The sequence below is a fragment of the Thamnophis sirtalis genome, unplaced genomic scaffold (genome assembly GCF_051295495.1).
Source record: "Thamnophis sirtalis isolate CommonGarterSnake01/CBP01778 unplaced genomic scaffold, rThaSir2_p1.2 scaffold_10, whole genome shotgun sequence".
Classification (NCBI taxonomy): domain Eukaryota; kingdom Metazoa; phylum Chordata; class Lepidosauria; order Squamata; family Natricidae; genus Thamnophis; species Thamnophis sirtalis.
Genome location: NW_028261390.1, coordinates 55349311 through 55367461, shown reverse-complemented (window position 1 = coordinate 55367461; position 18151 = coordinate 55349311). Strand labels below are relative to the sequence as shown.

Genomic DNA, 18151 nt, shown 5'->3' with positions numbered 1-18151 from the left:
TTGCTGAGTACAACATGTATTTTTGCTTTATAAAGATTATCTAAAAATAGATAATAAAAAATAGGAACAAAGATAAGGTGAAGAGATAGCGCTGAAAAAGACAGACCATGTATATGGGGAATAAAGTATTTATTTGTGCATAAGGACAGTTCTGAATCAAATTAATATTAGCAAATGTAGTAAATGCACTTTAAATAAGTGAAGGGATCTAAGAAGTGGATGAATTTGTATTCAGAAATGCAAAAAAGATCTATAAATTCAATGTAATTATGAAGAAGTAACAAGCCTGGTTTATGTTTTTTGAAGAAAGAGAAAGATTACATTTTTGAAAATCCCAAGTCCAGCTTTCTTGGATGGAAGGACTCCAGCTTCCATGCATCAGTCAACATGGCTACTAGCAAGGAAGTTGTAATTTAAAATATCTGGTTTGCACCACATTTCTTTCTTGCTCCAGCCTTTCCAATCAGCTCTCTCTTTTCTTCTGATACAATAAACAGGTGGTTCTCAACTTATAACAGTTCATTTAGTGACCTTTAAAGTTACAATAGCAGTGAAAAAAGTGAGTTATGACTGTTTTCCCATGTATGGCGGTTGTTCTATGCTCACATGATCAAAATTCAGATGCTTGGCAACTGAAACATATTTATAACAGTTTCAATGTCCTGAGGTCATGTGATCACCTTTTATGACCTGACAAACAAAGTCAATGGGGAAGCCAGATTTATTTATTTATTTATTTATTTATTTATTTATTTATTTATTTATTTATTTATTACACTTATATACCGCTTCATAGGGCTTTCAGCCCTCTCTAAGTGGTTTACAGATTTTTAGCAAATTGAGTCAGCAAATTGCCCCCACAGTCTGGGTCCTCATTTCACCCACCTCGGAAGGATGGAAGGCTGAGTCAACCTTGAGCCGGTGAGATTTGAACCGCTGAACTGCAGATAACAGTCAGCTGAAGTGGCCTGCAGTACTCCACCCTAACCACTGCGCCACCTCAGCTCTTATTCACTTACCAACTGTGTCATTAACTAAACTGGAGTGATTCATTTAACAACTGTGTCAGGAAAGATTGTAAAATGAGTCAAAATTCACTTAACAAATGTCTCACTTAGCAACATAAATTTTGGGCTAAATTGTGGTGGTAAGTCAAGGATTACCTGTACTTCCCAGATATTGTTAGTTTCTGAATCAATAGCTTTATATCCTACCTTATTTCATCCTGAAACTCAAAGGGACTGTTCTGTATCAAGAACAAAGGGGAACAGACTGAGGCGAGGCTTGAGCGAAGGCTAACAGGTTTATTCAAGCTAACAGAGAATGCTAACAGGTGGCTGCTAAGCTAACAACAACAGCTGAGAGGTTCCCATCTGACAGCTCTTTTATACTGAACTGTCAGAAGGCCAGCCAATCAGAACTTGTGTTCAGTTGTTTGGCTCCCACTAGGGGAGTGGACCAGAGAGGAGACTGGGACTCAGCACTCCTTCCCACCTAGTTCATGCAGTCGTCATCCTGGAGATAGGCCGGGCGCCGTGAGGTTCAATTGCAGTTCAATTCTGTTTGGAGGAATGTGAGGTGCTTCAACAGTAACTCCTGGAATGGCCAGAGACTGCATTTCCATGCCCTCAGGAATCATCAGCTCTAGAACATAACCTGTTTCTGCTGGTAAGTCCATCCCATTTTGCACATTGTCAGGGTTATTGCTGTTGGCTAGCGCATTGTGGTTTTCATCTGTGGCTTGCATCCTATCAGACCCAGACTCGAGGAAGTGTGGGGGAAACCTTGAGACCCACTGGCTTCTAAGCTGGTCTATGTGGTGGCGCCACATTCTGCCATCTTCCAACATTACCCTGTATAAACAGGATCCTATGATATCTATTATTTACCTGGTAGCCAGAGGGTGGCCATTGTAATTCTGGACATACACTGAGTCCTCCATTTCGAATGTGACACAAAATTTGGCTACATTATGGCCTGATGTTTGTATGGCAAGGACAAAGACATAGAATAGATTCCATTGACAAGGCAGAACTATTCTATGCAGAATACCTTAGAGGGAAAGATGGGGAGACAGGAAAAGAAGAATCATTAATTGAACTACAAGATAATGGCCAGGCTGTGACTGAAAAAGAAGAAGGCCCAGTAGTGACACTATGGATACTAAAGAACAACGAGAACCAAGATCTACTAGAGCAATAAATCCTACCTATAAAGTATAAACATGGAGGAGAAAAAATTAATTTCAATTAATATAAATGGACTTAACTCAGCTATTAAAAGAAGGAAAACATTTCATAAATTAGAGAAATTAAAAGTGGATATAACCTGCTTACAAGAAGTACATATTAAAAAACAACAGGAACAATTATTGATACAACCAAAACTAGGGAAAATATTTACTACATTGTCACGATGCAAGAAAAGAAGAGTGGTTCTGTATATTAAAGACACAATTCTAGCGGAGCAAATCCACACAGATGAGGATGGAAGAATTTTAATGGTGGAAATTATGGACAATAATAAGAAAATACTTCTAATAGAAATCTATGCTCCAAATGACAGCCAAGATGAATTTTATAAAAAAAATACATATGAAAATAATTGAATTGGACTATGCTAATATTTGCATGATGGGAGACTTTAATGGAAGTCTTTAATGGACTTTAATGATTTATAATTTGGATTATAAATCACAAAAAGCAACAAAACAAAACAGAAAGACTCTTCCAAAATCTTCTTTCAAAATAATAGATGAAATAGATCTAAAAGATGCACGGAGAGAAAGAAATATTAAAAATAGACATTATACTTTTTTATTCAAATAGACACTTATCTTGGTCCAGAATTGATATGATATGGGTTTCAACGGAATTGATCGGTGATATACAGGAAATCAACATAGAAACAAGTTCTTGGGCAGACCACAATCCAATGACAATTAAGTGGAAAGGACAAAAGAGAAGATCTAGATGGACTTTAAATAATATTATATTAAAAGAAAAGGACTTTGTACAGAAAATGGAGAAAGAACTGGCATTCTTCTTCAAAGAAAATAAAAAAAGACACATCAATGCAGAATCTCTGGGACACAATGAAGGCCTATGCCAGAGGCTTGATAATAGGCTATACAAGGAAAAAAAACATTAAGACAAGACAAGCTTTTTAAAATACTGGATGATGACTACAAGAGTTTTGAAAAAGAGCTACAGATGGCCTCACAAAAAAAGGATATTAAAATAAAAATGGACATAATTAAACATAAAATGGGACTAATGGAAAAAGAGGAAAGCACAAAAAAATAGAAGTGCTAAACAGAATTACTTTGAAAATGCAAATAAATTAGATGGCTAGCATGCAAACTGAAAAAGAGAGAGAATCAAGAAAAATAATGCAATTAATAGATGAGCAAGGGCAAATTTGTCATGGAAATAGAGAGAAGAAAAAAATTATACAAGAATACTATGGAAAATTGTATGAACAAGAGAAGATAGAGGAGGAAAGAGTTAAACAATATTTGCAAAAAGCGAATTTACCCCAGATAACTAAAGAAACTGAAATGATGTTAGAAGGTAACATAATGATGATGGAATTAGTTGAAGCTCTTAAAAAACAAAATAATGGAAAAGCTCCAGGCCCAGATGGACTACCAGTGGAATTTTATAAGACTTTACAGGAATCGTTGTATCTCCCATTGTTAGAAGTTATGAATGAAGCCATGTCAAAGATGAAGATACCCAAATCTTGGTCAAAAGCATATATAACACTTGTGCCAAAGGAGGACGCAGAACAATGGTGGGTTTCAAATTTTTTTATAACCTCTTCTGTAGGTGTGGCCTGCTTTGTGAGAGTGGCTTGCCAGCCATGTGACAGGTGGGAGTGGCTTGCCAGCCATGTGACTGGGTGGGCGTGGCCAACTTATAAAATGTGGTGAAACTCACTTAACAATGCTCTTGCTTAGCAACCAAAATGTTGGCTCAGAAACTCTGGCATTTGAAGCACGCAAATCTTAAAGCTGTCAAGTTACAAGACCCTTGCATCCCTAACTCTTTAGAAAAAAAACCCCAGGGGTGTTCAAACTTGACAGTTTTAAGACTTGTGGACTTCAACTCCCAGAATTCCTCCTCTCACTCTTCATCTTGATGATGTGCGGATGGGCAGGGGGGGGGGAGCTGGAACCAGTTCCAAACGGCATTGTAGATTTGTGGAACCTCTTCTATAGAAGAGGTTAGAACTGGCAGGAACCCACCCCTGACACAGACCCACATTAAATTAAGAATTATAGACCAATTTGCTTACTAAACTCAGATTATAAAATATTTGCTTCAATACTGGCAGAAAGACTCAAAAGATACTTAAATAACTTTATTCATCCTGATCAAAATGGATTTCTGCCAAAGAGACAAATTAAAGACAATATGAGAATAATTCAGGACACTTTGGAATATTATGAAGCACATTCTGAAAAACAAATGGCGTTGATATTCTTAGATGCACAGAAGGCCTTTGATAATGTGAATTGGTGTTTTATGTTGCTGCAGTTGGAACCGATGGGCTTTAGCAAGAAATTTATTCAAACTATACAAACCATATATCACAAACAAACAACAAAGATAATGATAAATGGAGAATTGACAGATTCCATTGATATAGGGAAAAGGACAAGACGAGGTTGCCCACTATCATCCTTGCTGTTCGTGTTAACATTAGAAGTTTTAAATAGAAACATTAGAGAAGATAAAGACAGAAAAGACATATTTTAAATTTAGACCCAACTGGCCCCTTGGACCACTCCCTCCACACCCAGTTCAAACCCTGTGCAAGAGTTCGGTCTTTCGTTGGGTGACTTCGCTGGAGGAGAAAGGGCCAACCTCAAGGCAGTCTATTAGTAGGACTGGAGTCTCAGGGGTCAGATCGGCAAGCAGTTCTGGTAGCGCACCAGCTGAGGCCATCAACATGCCCTAACGTGGTATCTGGTCGATGAACAAGGTGATAGCTGTAGGCCACAAGGAAAATAGTCCAACGAGTCATTCATGGTGACAGAGATGCTGGGGTAGGCTGGTCCCCAGCCAACAGGCCCAAAAGTGGTTTATGGTCCATGATGATTTCAAACTCACGGCAATACAAGTACTCATGGAATCGTTTTATGCCAGCTACTGCAGCCAGAGCCTCACGGTCCAGTTGGCTGTAGTTCCGCTCAGCAGCTGACAGGGTCCTTGAGTAGTAGGCGATAGGTGCCTTGGTTCCATTGGGCATGTGGTGGCTGAGGACGGCCCCAACGCCAAACTGGGAGGCATCACAAGTCAGCACAAGTGGCAGAGTATGGTTGTACTGAACCAGGAATGTGTCTGCTGACAGCAATCTTTTTACCATGGCAAATGCGGCAGCTTCAGCTCTGCCCCAGGTCCATTTCGCCTTCTTGCTGAGGGGCCAATGCAAGGGCTCAGCAATAGTGGCTTTCTGTTTGAGAAAGATGCTGTAGAAGTTAAGGAGTCTGAGGAACGCCTGTAACTCGGTCTGATTGTGAGGTGTAGGGGGCATCCTGGATTGCTTTATTTTTTTGTTTGTGGGGTGAATTCCAGAGCTATCAATCAGGTACCCTAGAAATTCAACCCTAGGAATATTGATTTGGCATTTTTATTTTTTGAGGCAGAGACCCTTTTCCCTAATTCTGGTCAAAACAGTCCTGAGTCTTTTGAAAAGTTGAGGCTTGTTTGCAGCCAATAACAAAATGTTGTCAAAATAGGGGATGACTCCTGGTATCCCCTGCAAAAGCTGTTCCATGACACTTTGGAATAGTCCAGGGGCAGTACAAACGCCGAATTGTACCCGGGTGCATTTAAAGGCACCCCTATGAGTCAAAATGGTTTGGGCCTCCACCGTGGCGCCATCTACAGGCAACTACTGGTATGCCTGTGCCATATCTAATTTAGTGAACACCATTCCCGGGCCAAGGGAATGTAATAGGTGCTGTACAATGGATAAGTGCTTTGTTTTAAAGCTTTATTTATTGTGCACTTGTAATCTGCGCAGATGTGGACAGACCCATCAGGCTTGACCATGGTCACTATAGGGGTCTCCCAGCATGCGTGATCAACCAGCTCTAGGATTCCCTGGCCAATTAATTTGTCCAATTTGAAATCAATTTTAGGGCGGAGAGTGAAAGGGACTCTTCTGGGATTTAGCCTAATAGGGGTTATGTTGGAGTCCAAATTAAAAGAGATTGGAGTCCCTACATACTTACCTAGACTGGTGCTGAAGACATCCTCAAACTCCTCAAGGAGCTCCTTGGTGCTGCCGTCACACACGGCATTGATTCTGGTCACCCCCAGGCCCAGGGATTCAAACCAGTCCAAACCTAGGAAGCTCTGCAGGGATCCTCCGACCACTGTCACAGGAAGCAAGCTGTCAAAATACTTGAATTGCACTCAGAATGTGCCTCGGCCCAGAACCAGGATGCTGTTCCCCTGGTAGTCACTCAGGCGCAGGTCTGGAGCCTTCAGCTTGTGCCTTCATAGACTGGGGACAGCTTTCTTTAGTGTAGCCCAGGACATAATAGTCAGTGATGACCCAGTGTCAATTTCCATTGAGCATGGAGAACCGTCAAGGAGGATTGTGACACTCAGCTTTTTGTTCTGCGAGGTGCTTGCTTGCCCAACGGTGGTCTGGAAGGTCACATTGGTTTCTGCCCGGGCTGCTTTGGTCATGGTTGCCATGAGCCTCGTCTTGGTGGTTTTGGGTGTGCAGGTTGTCCCTTCAGTTGCTTTGGTGTTGCAGGGAATTTGCTTCTGCAGACTCTGGCGATGTGCCCCTTTTGTTCGTAGTGCTGGCAGATGCCGTCCCGGAAATGGCAGGCAGATCGCTGGTGGTTGCAAGATGGGAAACACATTTCAAATTTCCACACCGATTCTTTGCAGTCAATGAGCATGCAGTAGATTTTGTCTTCACTGTCTGAGGGTTCTGGCTCTGTAGTCTCGCAATGTACCTCTGCAGTTTTCCACACACTCTTTGAGCTGCTCTGCCTCTGCAGCGTTTCCATCAATTTGGTTGAAGACTCAGTAACCCTGGCTTCATCCAGGGCGATTTGTAGAGTGAGGTTTGTCTTGGCGAGCAACCTCCTCTGTAAACTAATGTCCTGAACACCGCAAATTATTCTGTCCAGCAAGCGTTCATCTAAGTCCCTGAACTCGCAGTAGGCCGCAGCCTTTCGAAGTGCGACAACTTATTGGTTGATCGTTTTACCTTCCTTCTGGTTGCAGAGGTTGAATTCGTAGCTCTGCACATATTTAGACAGCCTGGGAGCATAGTGTGTCCGCAGCATCTGTTGTAGGACCGACCAAGCGACCAACTGGATCGGCGTTGGTTTGGACAAGTCTTTAGCAGTCTCAAACATGTCTGGTCCACAGTAGCTCAGGAACATTGCTTTCTTTTGGCTTTCGGACAGGCCTAAGAGGTTGTTGGCTTCGAGGAAGCATTTGAACCTCATCATATATGAGTCCCAGTGCTCGGTGGCTGGGTTGTACGGAGCTGGTGGGGCGTGCATAGTCATCTTTTCTTGGCAAGCGGATTTGAATTTGCCACTTTAAGATGGCTGCTCAATGCCACGCTTCGCTCCAGGCTGGATGGACTCACTGGATTTTATTTGCTCTTTTTGGTGCCTAACTGCCTTCCAATCCCATCCTCGTCACCAGTGTTAGATAGGGTGAATGGATGAGGCAGACTCAGGCTTCAGCAACAAACAGTTTGTCAGATCCCTTATGTGATACTGCCATTCAATTCGGAGGAGGGTGGCCTTGGAGTTAAATTACTAGCAGTACCTGTAGCAACTGAGATTTACAACTGGTTTCCTGTCGCCGGAAAGCTGGAGGTCCCAACACCTCTGGAGGAATGTTTATGATGGCCATGTGGGATATCTTACTTTAATGTCAAACTAGAGATAGCCATGAGGACGTGTGTTTTATTCGACTCTCAGGGCAGAAGAGTTAAGGAAACATCTTCACACTTGTGTATTGGCCAGAATCTGCATTCGGACAAAGGGGAGGGGTCATTATCAATTTAATCCCACTTAAAGGGCTTCAGATGCTGCTTTGCCTCTAAAGGTTTTCCATTCTGCTTAATTAAAGGTTTCTTTTGAAATAATCCATTTCAAGAGTCTTTACTTTCTCATGTTAGGAGAGGAGCCATTACACAGCTCTTTATTAAGTGACAACTATGTACAATCCAACAAAGACTCTGTCTGGCAGCAGCCCTTTTATAGGGAGCTGTCAGACCATTCAACCAATCAGATTTGAATATTGTTCCCACCGGAACAGAGGACCTTGGTGGAAACTACCATACTGCTTGTCAGTATGTAACACAACTGTTATGGGGTTCAGTGGCCTTCAGCAACACATGATTACTGCCTGTCATATTGCTATTAAACATTATGGGCCTTCAGAAAAAAAGGGGTCATTTCTAATTCACAAGCATAAGGAGCTTGATTCCTTAAAGATCTAAATCAGACATAGATGAGCTAAGCACTCAAAGCCCAGATAGAATATCTATCAAGTTTGCTTTCTCCATTTCTGGGGTCAGACCTTAGAGAAGACTTTTAGATTGAGAAAAATAATTATTAATCTTTTTCCAAGTAAACTGTCTGAATTTCTGATATAAACTGTCCCTTAACTAAATCTGCTAACCATGGCAAGAAAATTAGGCAAGGGCATCCATTGGTTCTTAAACATTTTTTTTCTGTTGTTCATAGTTTATCCTGTAGCATCAGCTTGCTCCACAAATTCAGTGCAAAGTAAGAGTTAGTGGCTTTTAAAATGTAGCTTCTGTTTAAGGAGAAACAAAGTCACAATATTTTGAACATTTTGAACATCACCTCCATTTTAACCTTAAATATATTCTTAAGAATTTAATGCATATTTCAATATCCTTTTAAACTCAGTCAGATGCATTCAAGAAAATGTATTTCACATTATACACAATTCACTGTTCCTCTCATTAGTTTCCTTGGCATCTGTTTCTACCATGCCAATTTCATTTACAAGTCAGCAAATACATTGTCGCTTGAATAAAACTCCTGGAGGTTTTTAAAGGTCTTGTGGGAAACATTATGCCCTTTAAAAAAACAGTTCTTACAATGGCAATGTTCTTTATATTTTGAAAAGGAGTTGCAAGGAAATCTTTCAAGTACTAGTGGAAAAACATAGCAAAACCAAGATTGGGGGGTGGAGGGGGGCATGGAAAAAACTATGCTTTGAATGTTAACACCATAGCATCACCACCACTGTTATGCCATGTTAAGTCTAGGATAAAAAGGGAATTTCCTTGCATAGAGATGGTTTTTTATGGATTCTCTTTTTTTAAAAATATATATTTTATTATGTTTTTCATTCTATACAATCACATATTTACTGTGCTTAATCAGGGCATATAACATTGATTAATAAACACGGCCCTCACTTATATAGAAAATGCCCCCTACAATACAAACCCAATATACCACCATACACCCTCTTTCAACCCCCTCCAACTTTCATTCTTCCTTCTCACATACCCCTCTACTACCTACTTCCCCTCCCCTTCTTTCTAACCCTAACCCTATCACTCCCTCTAATCCATTCCCTCCCTCCCTTCTCCTCCTCCTCTCTCTCACCCTCTCCACCCTCCTTCTTCTTTCACTCGACTCTTTCCTTCGGTATATTTCTATTACCTTCCAGTATATTCGGTTTGTTCTGTTTTTGCACTAACATTAAAAAGCCACAGTATACAAATACAATCATGGAATTTAACACATATTGTATTTCCCCCCTCCCCCCTCGCCCTAAATCCCCACCTCCCTTCCCTCCCCCCGACTTCCCAAAGACCATACGTGGTATAACTTTTGGACAATCACAGTCTAAAATATCTCTACATTGAGCTCAGCTTCTTACTGTTACCCAAATTTTAAACAATTTAAATTGTTACTGATACTAAGCATAAGCTATCTGGAGTTTCTTAGTCCCATATTTACTTTTTATGTAATCTATCCATTTTTTCCAGTCTCGTTTATATCTCTCGTTTGAATGTTCTTTGAGATATGCTGAAATTTTGGCCATTTCGGCTAAGTTCATAACTTTCAAAGTCCATTCTTGAATTGTAGGTAAATCTTTCTTCTTCCAATACTGCACCACCAAGAGTCTTGCTGCCGTTATTAAGTACAGAACCAAATTAGTCTCTAGTGCTGTAAAGTCAATACATATACCCAGTAAAAACAACTGGGGGGTGAATTTTATCCTTCTTTTGAAGATGTTTTGCAGGATCCACCATATTTTTATCCAAAATGCCTTGACATTACGACATGTCCCTCCCTGGAAGAGAGGTTTTTTATGGATTCTCATCTCCATGTCTAAAAGTAGACGTGGAGATGAGAATCAAGATGCACAGAGGCTGCAGATGATATATGGAATGGGTGATAAAAATTCAAAATTAAATCCAAGTGAGATGTAAACTGGAATGGATCAGAATATATTAAGCTACATCCCACTAAACAGGGCAAATATTTACATCATTTTGCAACAAATCCAACTGAGTAATGGATTTCATTCCTCACATCTCCCTTTATATTTAAGGCAGGTTCTAAATCTCCACCTTCCTATTTACTCATGTTGAGGACAAAAATATAACAGTTATTATGACCAAATAAAACATTCGTTTTATTTTTCACTTCCAATTATCAACCATAAGCATGTGTAGATCCACAAGACAGATCTTTTGTACTATGCACTCTGCCAGTGCATATTTGTCAGCACTGTAAGTAAAATGTATATAAATATTCTTAATGAACTTATCCTCCATGTATCTGAAAACTTCAAATTGATGGCCATACCCACATAGAATATATTAAATTCTAATATTAAATTCTAATTATTAAAACTTAGTTGTACAAAGAAATATTTCCTGTTAACCTTTGCACAACCATCATTCAGATTTATAGAATGATCCTAGTTCCAAGCATGGAAGGAAAAAAAAAACATACTTCTTGCAATTATATTTTTTGCATCTCTATTTTGTTTCTCTAGTGTTTTTCTAAGCTAAAGAGCCTCATATTTTGTGGAATTGTTTCAGTTCCTAGACAATTTTTGTTGCCCTTTCTGGGCCTTCTCCATCTATACCACATTGTTTCTGAAACAACAATAAACTGTGTACAGTATTACATCTGTCCTAGGAGATATAATTCCTTTCATGCACATCTAAAATTCCTGCTGAATTGGGGGAAATGCAGTTGAGGGAAATGAAAAAAGAGAGAGAAAGCAGTCATCTTCCTTTCCTTCTCCAGCAACCGTACAACACTGCATAATTGTGATAGATGTAGGTAGGCTTGGCTAATATTGTTTTCCTAAGGCGAGGTTCTGGACAGGAGAAGGAAAACACAGTTATCCTTCATATGCTGCTACAGCTAGACAACTACCAAGACACCTGGAAAGTGAGATAGAGGAAAAGGATTAAGAGATCATTGATATAAAGGGAAATGGAAGATAAAAGCAGTGAAGTTCTTCACATCTTAGGCTGGAGAAAGATTAAATTAAAGCAGACATAAAGTGAGATTTGGACATTAAGTGTGAAACCTACTGGGTCAGGCTGGACAGCCTCTTAGAGCCCCTTTACTTCTATATTAAAAGCCACATAGACAGAGTTGGAGCTTGCAAAAGAAACAGGAAGCCAGTGCCTAACCACAAGATGTCCCTATGTCAAAAGCCTAAAAGTCCAAGGTTCAATTAAAGTTCGTAAATGACACGTACTCCATAAACAAAAGGAGAAGTAAGACCCCATCTCCTTATAAGGCTTTCTCCTCAAGGTAACCACTAAGAAATGTGTTAAGTATTTCCGTGTTGCAATGCTTTTGAGAATGTATAAGAATGCGTGCTTCGATAATGAAGGTTGTTTAGAACTTGTAATGCTAGCCATGGGCTCGCTTTCTGAACCTGGCTGCCAAATAAACTCTTTCTGTATCCTGACAAGTCTAAAACCTGTCATTTTCTGCAACAAAATGGCTGTGATGATCATCATGTATTTCAGGCAAACATTACATGTTTTCACATCTCTGTGTAATTATATTTCAGTAAGTTCTTCTCTTCTTGTTCCTTCCCATTCTGCCACATTTTTTTTCTTTTTAGGTTAAGCTTGATGAAATTTATTACCTAGCCTAGTGCTTAGATTGCTCTAAATGCTACACATGTCAATGGGATTAAGTTAAATAGGGTGGACAACAAGATAATGATGAGGAGAAAATACAATCCATAAAGAGTAGAACTGATGAGAGATTAACAAAAAATGGCTAATTAAAGATGGAGCTTCAAAAAAAAACCCCCATCCTGTTAAAAATAAGCATGGCATAGCCAGCATGCTACTTAAGGGTTAGGAAGATTTTAACCAGAGTAAAAAGAATGAGCAACTCAAATAAAAAAAAAGATTTGGAATTTATGAGGAATATGGTGAAGAAATATAGTTGAAGAATGGATTAGGTGTCGAGAAAGTTAGTTAGCAGACAAGCACCTTATACAAATGATACTTAAATGTGTCAATACCCTTTTAAAGAAATGCATTTTCATAGAAGCAGAAGAAAGGAATATGCCAGTACCATGTGCCAGTACCATGTGGATTATTTGCAATTACCAGGTTGATACATCATACATTACAGCAAAATGGTTGAATTTATGGTTCACCCTATGGGTCATAGCAAGGTTAAAAGAGTTATCTACCATGTTGTAAATAAGTAATTAAATAAAACATATCTGAGAGAGATTCTTTAATCATCTTGTGGCAAAGAGATTGTCATTCCACAAATTCTTTCACCCTTGCCTTTTGGATCAGATCCCTACATTTTCCATTCCTCTGATCAGAAATCTAGAAAGACTTTTCCAAAATGGATTCCTTTTCACTGAAACCCTACTACAGTGTTCTGATCCCCCTCATCCCACACCAACACACACTCCGAGCCAAAGATAAGTTACTGCATTTAATTAACAGACAGACAGGTCCTTGGCAGCAAACCGACACAGACAAGCTTGGGCAGCAATCCAGCATAGATAAGGCTTAGCAGCAATCCAGCCTACCAAGCTCACAATAATGTTCTCTGACATTAATTCCTGCGTTGACTTCTGCAAGAGGGCATGTGCACAAGCAGTCTTTTTATAGTCTGGAGAGGAGCCTAATGACCACCAGCTGAGTGCAATTACCTCCTGTAATTGAGTAATTGTTCCTTATGCCTATTAGCCCTTTGGTGCCGAGCATCCAGGAACAACTCACTGCTGGCGTCCAGCTCACTCTCCCTTGTCTCCTCCCCACTGGTCCAAGGCTCAGGCGCCTCCTGGTGGCCAACCAGCCTCTCTGCGCCCTGCTTGGAGTCGGAACCCTGTCCAGGGTCCTCCAATCCTCCAGAGCCGACTCATAGGGCCCCTCACTGTTGGACTCTGGTGGCAGCTCCAATGGCTCCTGCTGGGCCACAACACTACAATATGGCAACATTAAACATCTAAACATGATTTTAGATGTCACCACTCTTAGATGGAAGTGATGCCAATTTTACTGCAATTTGGCTGGTTATTGCTGATTGACTTATCAATAAAAGCTCAGTGTGGCTTTCTTGTTTCACTAGTTTTGTGTTATACATATCCAGAACATGCTACAGAAATACAGGCAAGATACAAATCCTTTTCATCACAGTGGGGCAATTTTAGGGGGGAAAGGAACACACTCAGCAATATTTGAATCAACCTATCCAACTAGGTATCCTTTAGATATGATGGGCTACAATTCTCATACATGCATACTTGACAACTGGATATTTTATAGGAATGTGTCAGAACTATTAAAAGCATTTTTGTGTCTTTCTTATGGTATAAAGCAATGTGGAGATAACTTTGATTAAGGTATGGATGGGCAATTAAGGGAGGAAAAGTGATCTTGCAATCTTAGAAAGCTTGATAAAGAAACTCAAAAAATACCTTGGTATAAGAGGGGGCAGAAGAAATCTCTATCAAACTTTGAAAATGCTGTTATTATATCCCACAACAATACAGTAGACTTCCTAAAATCATTATGTCTATTTCTATTGCTAGCTGATCTCAAAAGGCTATCTTCCTTTCTTGAAGATCTGTACATCTTTTCAGTATTATCTACAATCTTTTAGCTCTATCTTTGAGGCCAGGAATATAAAATATTAAAGAGAGGTACCATGTTCTTTGGACTATAAGACGTACCTAAATTTACAGGAGGAAAACAAGAAAAAAATAGTTTTGGGCCTCCGTGTGTTGTGGCTTCGCCCTCCCAGCCCCCCAGAAGCACACTGCAGTGCTCTGCACAGCCCATTTTCACAAAAAATGGGCTCGTTTTCACCAAATAAGCACCAATTTTTTGGTCTGCAGAGTGCTTCTGGGGGCTGGCCAGGGCAAAAACGCAACGGATGGAGGGCTTGGGAACCCAAAACAAGCCTGTTTTTTTGGTGAAAATTGGCCCGGTTTTGGCAAAAACAGGCCATGAAGAGCAGTGCAGAGTGCTTCTGGGGGCAGGGGAGGGCAAAAACGCACAGAAGGTTTGGGAGACCAAAACACCTTTATTCGGTCTATAAGATGCACCTAAATTTTCACCCACTTTTGGGGGGCAAGGTTTGTCTTATATTCCGAAAAATATGGTAAATGTACTTTGGATCCATCTTGTAACCAAGTCATGTATATTTAAAGTAATATCAGAATGCTTCTGCAATATATAACAGCAAAGAAAGAAAAAATTGGTTGAAAGTAAGAAAAATGATGATTTTGTCTCACTCACATTACACTGAATCTAACTTTAGCAGAAGTGGCACTCTTTACATATCTGCAATAAATCCAGTATGCTGATAGTTGCAGGATTATGGGCAATTTAGACCAATTCAACTACCATAGAATAGGAACTCATTATGTACGTATATTGGTTTCACCTTACCAAGGCTGGAGAAATGTGAAAGCATGGTACATGTTACACAACTTATGATATTCTCAAGATCTAGATAAAATATTGCTGGGACAACAATGGAAATAAATCCATAAAGCTCTTAAGAATCACATAATCACATAATAAAATCCTGGGTATACATCAATTCCTAGTCAGATTAATAAAAACTTCAAAGCTTCCAGATATTCATAGACCTCATTTGTAACAAGGCCTTTAACTCTGCTAGGACCTACGATAATTTACATTGCAATCACATGTTCAGGCAAGGAAAATAAAACAAAATCATGTTAGACTAAGCCAAACACTATTGATCTAGTCTAAAGAACAGATTGTCCAGTTTGTCGTTTCTGACTTGCTTGTGATTTAAGAATTTGGTCCTGTGGAATTATGCAGGAAACAGCATACATCCTCCATGTTTGTGAACATAAAGAAGAGGCTAAAGCAAAAATTTGCTATAGCAATGACTTTCAAAAATGTAGCAAGCTTATAGTAAAAGATTCCTGTTCCAGTATCTTTCTGCATGTGGAATATGGAAACCCAGAGCAAAGAAAGGATGGAAAGTCTGAATGGATAAAAGAAAAATGAAAGGGAAGAGTATGTGTATCTTTGCATTCGCAACCATGAGCACTATAGATAATTTTGATCATCTTTTTATTTATTTATCAAATTTAGAAACTGCCCAGCTCCCCCCCAAAAAGGGATTCTGAGTAGTGTACAAGTAAACTATAAAAACTATAGATAAATGTATGAGGAGGAAAAGATAGTTAAATGCGAAGTTAAGGAGGCAAGGGGAGGGTTTTCAAGGGCATTAACCAAGCCCATGTCTGTGTGCTCTTCTGTGAGCCCCAAGCAAGATGGCAGAATCAGGTTTTCAGACATTTCTGAAAAGCCAAGAGAGTGAGGAGTCCACCTCATCTCTGGAGGGAGGATGTTGCAAAGGGTGGGGGTAATGGCTGAGAAATTTCTCTTTCTGAACCTTTCTGGGGATATGCTGGGATGCTTTTGTCCTCAGCAGCCTTAGTTCCTTAGTTATTATTTCTTACTGATACTTTATGATGTCATTTATTTGACTCAGCCTTCCATCCTTCCGAGGTGGATAAAATGAGGACCCAGACTGTGGGGGCAATATGCTGACTCTGTAAACCGCTTAGAGAGGGCTGAAAGCCCTATGAAGCGGTATATAAGTCGAACTGCTATTGCTATTGCTATTGTTTTGTTGTATTTATTTATTTTATGTTTATTTCTGTTTTTTTTTTTAAAAAAAATCCTGGAGCATCAGAGAAGTACCTGAGGATTGAAAAAGAACTGATGTGGTTCCCAACTTCAGGAAAGGGGGGGGGGGGAGAAACCAGACCCAGGAAATTACAGACCAATGAATCTAACATGGAAAGATCCTGGAAAAGACAATAAAAAACAGACCTGCAAACAACTAGAAGCAAATAAAATTATAATAATAGCAGTAGACTTATATACCGCTTCATAGGGCTTTCAGCCCTCTCTAAGCGGTTTACAGAGAGTCAACATATTGCCCCCAACAATCTGGGTCCTCATTTTACCCACCTCGGAAGGATGGAAGGATGGAAGGCTGAGTCAACCCTGAAGCCTAGAAGCAAATAAAATTATAACTAGTAGCCAGCACAGGTTTGTTAAAAAACAGATAAATGCAAACCAATCTTATTTCATTTGATAAAGTAGACCATAACCTACTTCTTGGTATGCTAGAAAAATGGGGAACAGACAACATCACCACCAGATGGATTTGTATCTTGTTGACAAACCATACTCAACAAGTGGTCCTTAATGGTACCACATCCACATGGAGAGAAGTAAGCAGTGGGGTGCTCAACAAGGTTCCATCTTAGGCCCAGTACTCTTCAATATTGCCATAAATAATTTAGATTAAGGAATAGAAGGGGAACTCATCAAATATGCCAATGACACCCAGATGGCAGGAATAGGTTAGTAGAACTACCCCAAAAGATAGATTCAAGATCCAGATGGATCTTGATAAGACTTGAACACTGGGCCCTATCTAACAAAATGAAATTCAATGTAAAGAAAAGTAATTTTTTACACTTAGGCAACAAAAACCAAATGTACAGGTATATATTAGGTGAAACTTGGCTCAATAGCAGTAACTATGAGAAAGATTTTGGAGACCTAAGGAACAATCACTTAAATATGACCCATTAGTGTGCTGCAGCTGCCAAAAAAGCAAATGCAATACTAGGTTGCATTAACAGAGGGTTGAAATCACAATCACATGAAATGTTAGTCACCATAAAGTTTGGAAAGAGTGCAGAGAACAGCAATAAAGATCATTAGGCGGCTAGAGGCTAAAACATATACAGTACAGTTGCAGGAACTAGGTATGTCCAGTCTAGTGAAAAGAAGGACCATTATAGCAGTGTTCCAATATTTGAGGGGAAGCCACAGAGAAGGTCCACCTATTTTCCAAAGCACCAGAATGTGAGACAAGAGGCAATGGATGGAAACTAATCAAGGAGAGAACAAACCTAGAACTAAGGAGAAATCCGAAGTCAGGTATCTTGAAGAATCTGCAAGATGTCATGTTTAATCCCTGATGTTATTTTAAATTCCTTCCTTTTGTTAGCACAGATATTCAACATAAGCAGTCTTCAATTACTGCATCTGCATAAGAGGCAGTCAAAACACAGACAGGCAGAAGTTGGAGATGGGAGGGATCAACAGAGTTCAGTAAGAGGCAGCAATGCAGCTGCTAGGCAAGTAGATATATAATACCAAGTAAACACTTCACTACTTAGCCTCTCAGTGAATGATGACAGGAATTAATTATCTAAAACGTATGAACCCAGTCTTACAACTGAAATAAAATTCATATGAATTCTTAAACATCCCCGTCTCACCCTAAATCTTATCTGGATATTAATAACTAGATTGCTGCAAAGGCTCTAGTAGCAGGAATAATGTACAGAGAGCTATTACATACATACCTAACCATATGACAGTCGTGCCCCTCCTCTTTTTTCCATTTCCCTATGTATTACTTGGATTTTCATCTTGTGGTTGTACCATAATTTCTAGCATTTCCCGAATAGACCCGGCCGATTCCAGAAAGCACGAGTGCGATCTGGTCGCTGTCCATCGTTCTGAAACTCCACTACTGAGTCAGCAGAGGGCGCTCTCCTGCGGGTTGACAGCATCCAAGCTA

General features: G+C 39.8%; 1 protein-coding gene across 1 annotated transcript in view; it reads right to left on the bottom strand.

The window, feature by feature from the left end:
- The window catches only part of GABRB1 (gamma-aminobutyric acid type A receptor subunit beta1), a 90416-nt gene that overhangs the window by 70922 nt on the left and 1343 nt on the right, over nucleotides 1–18151 (bottom strand). The gene's annotated exons all lie outside the window — the stretch shown is intronic.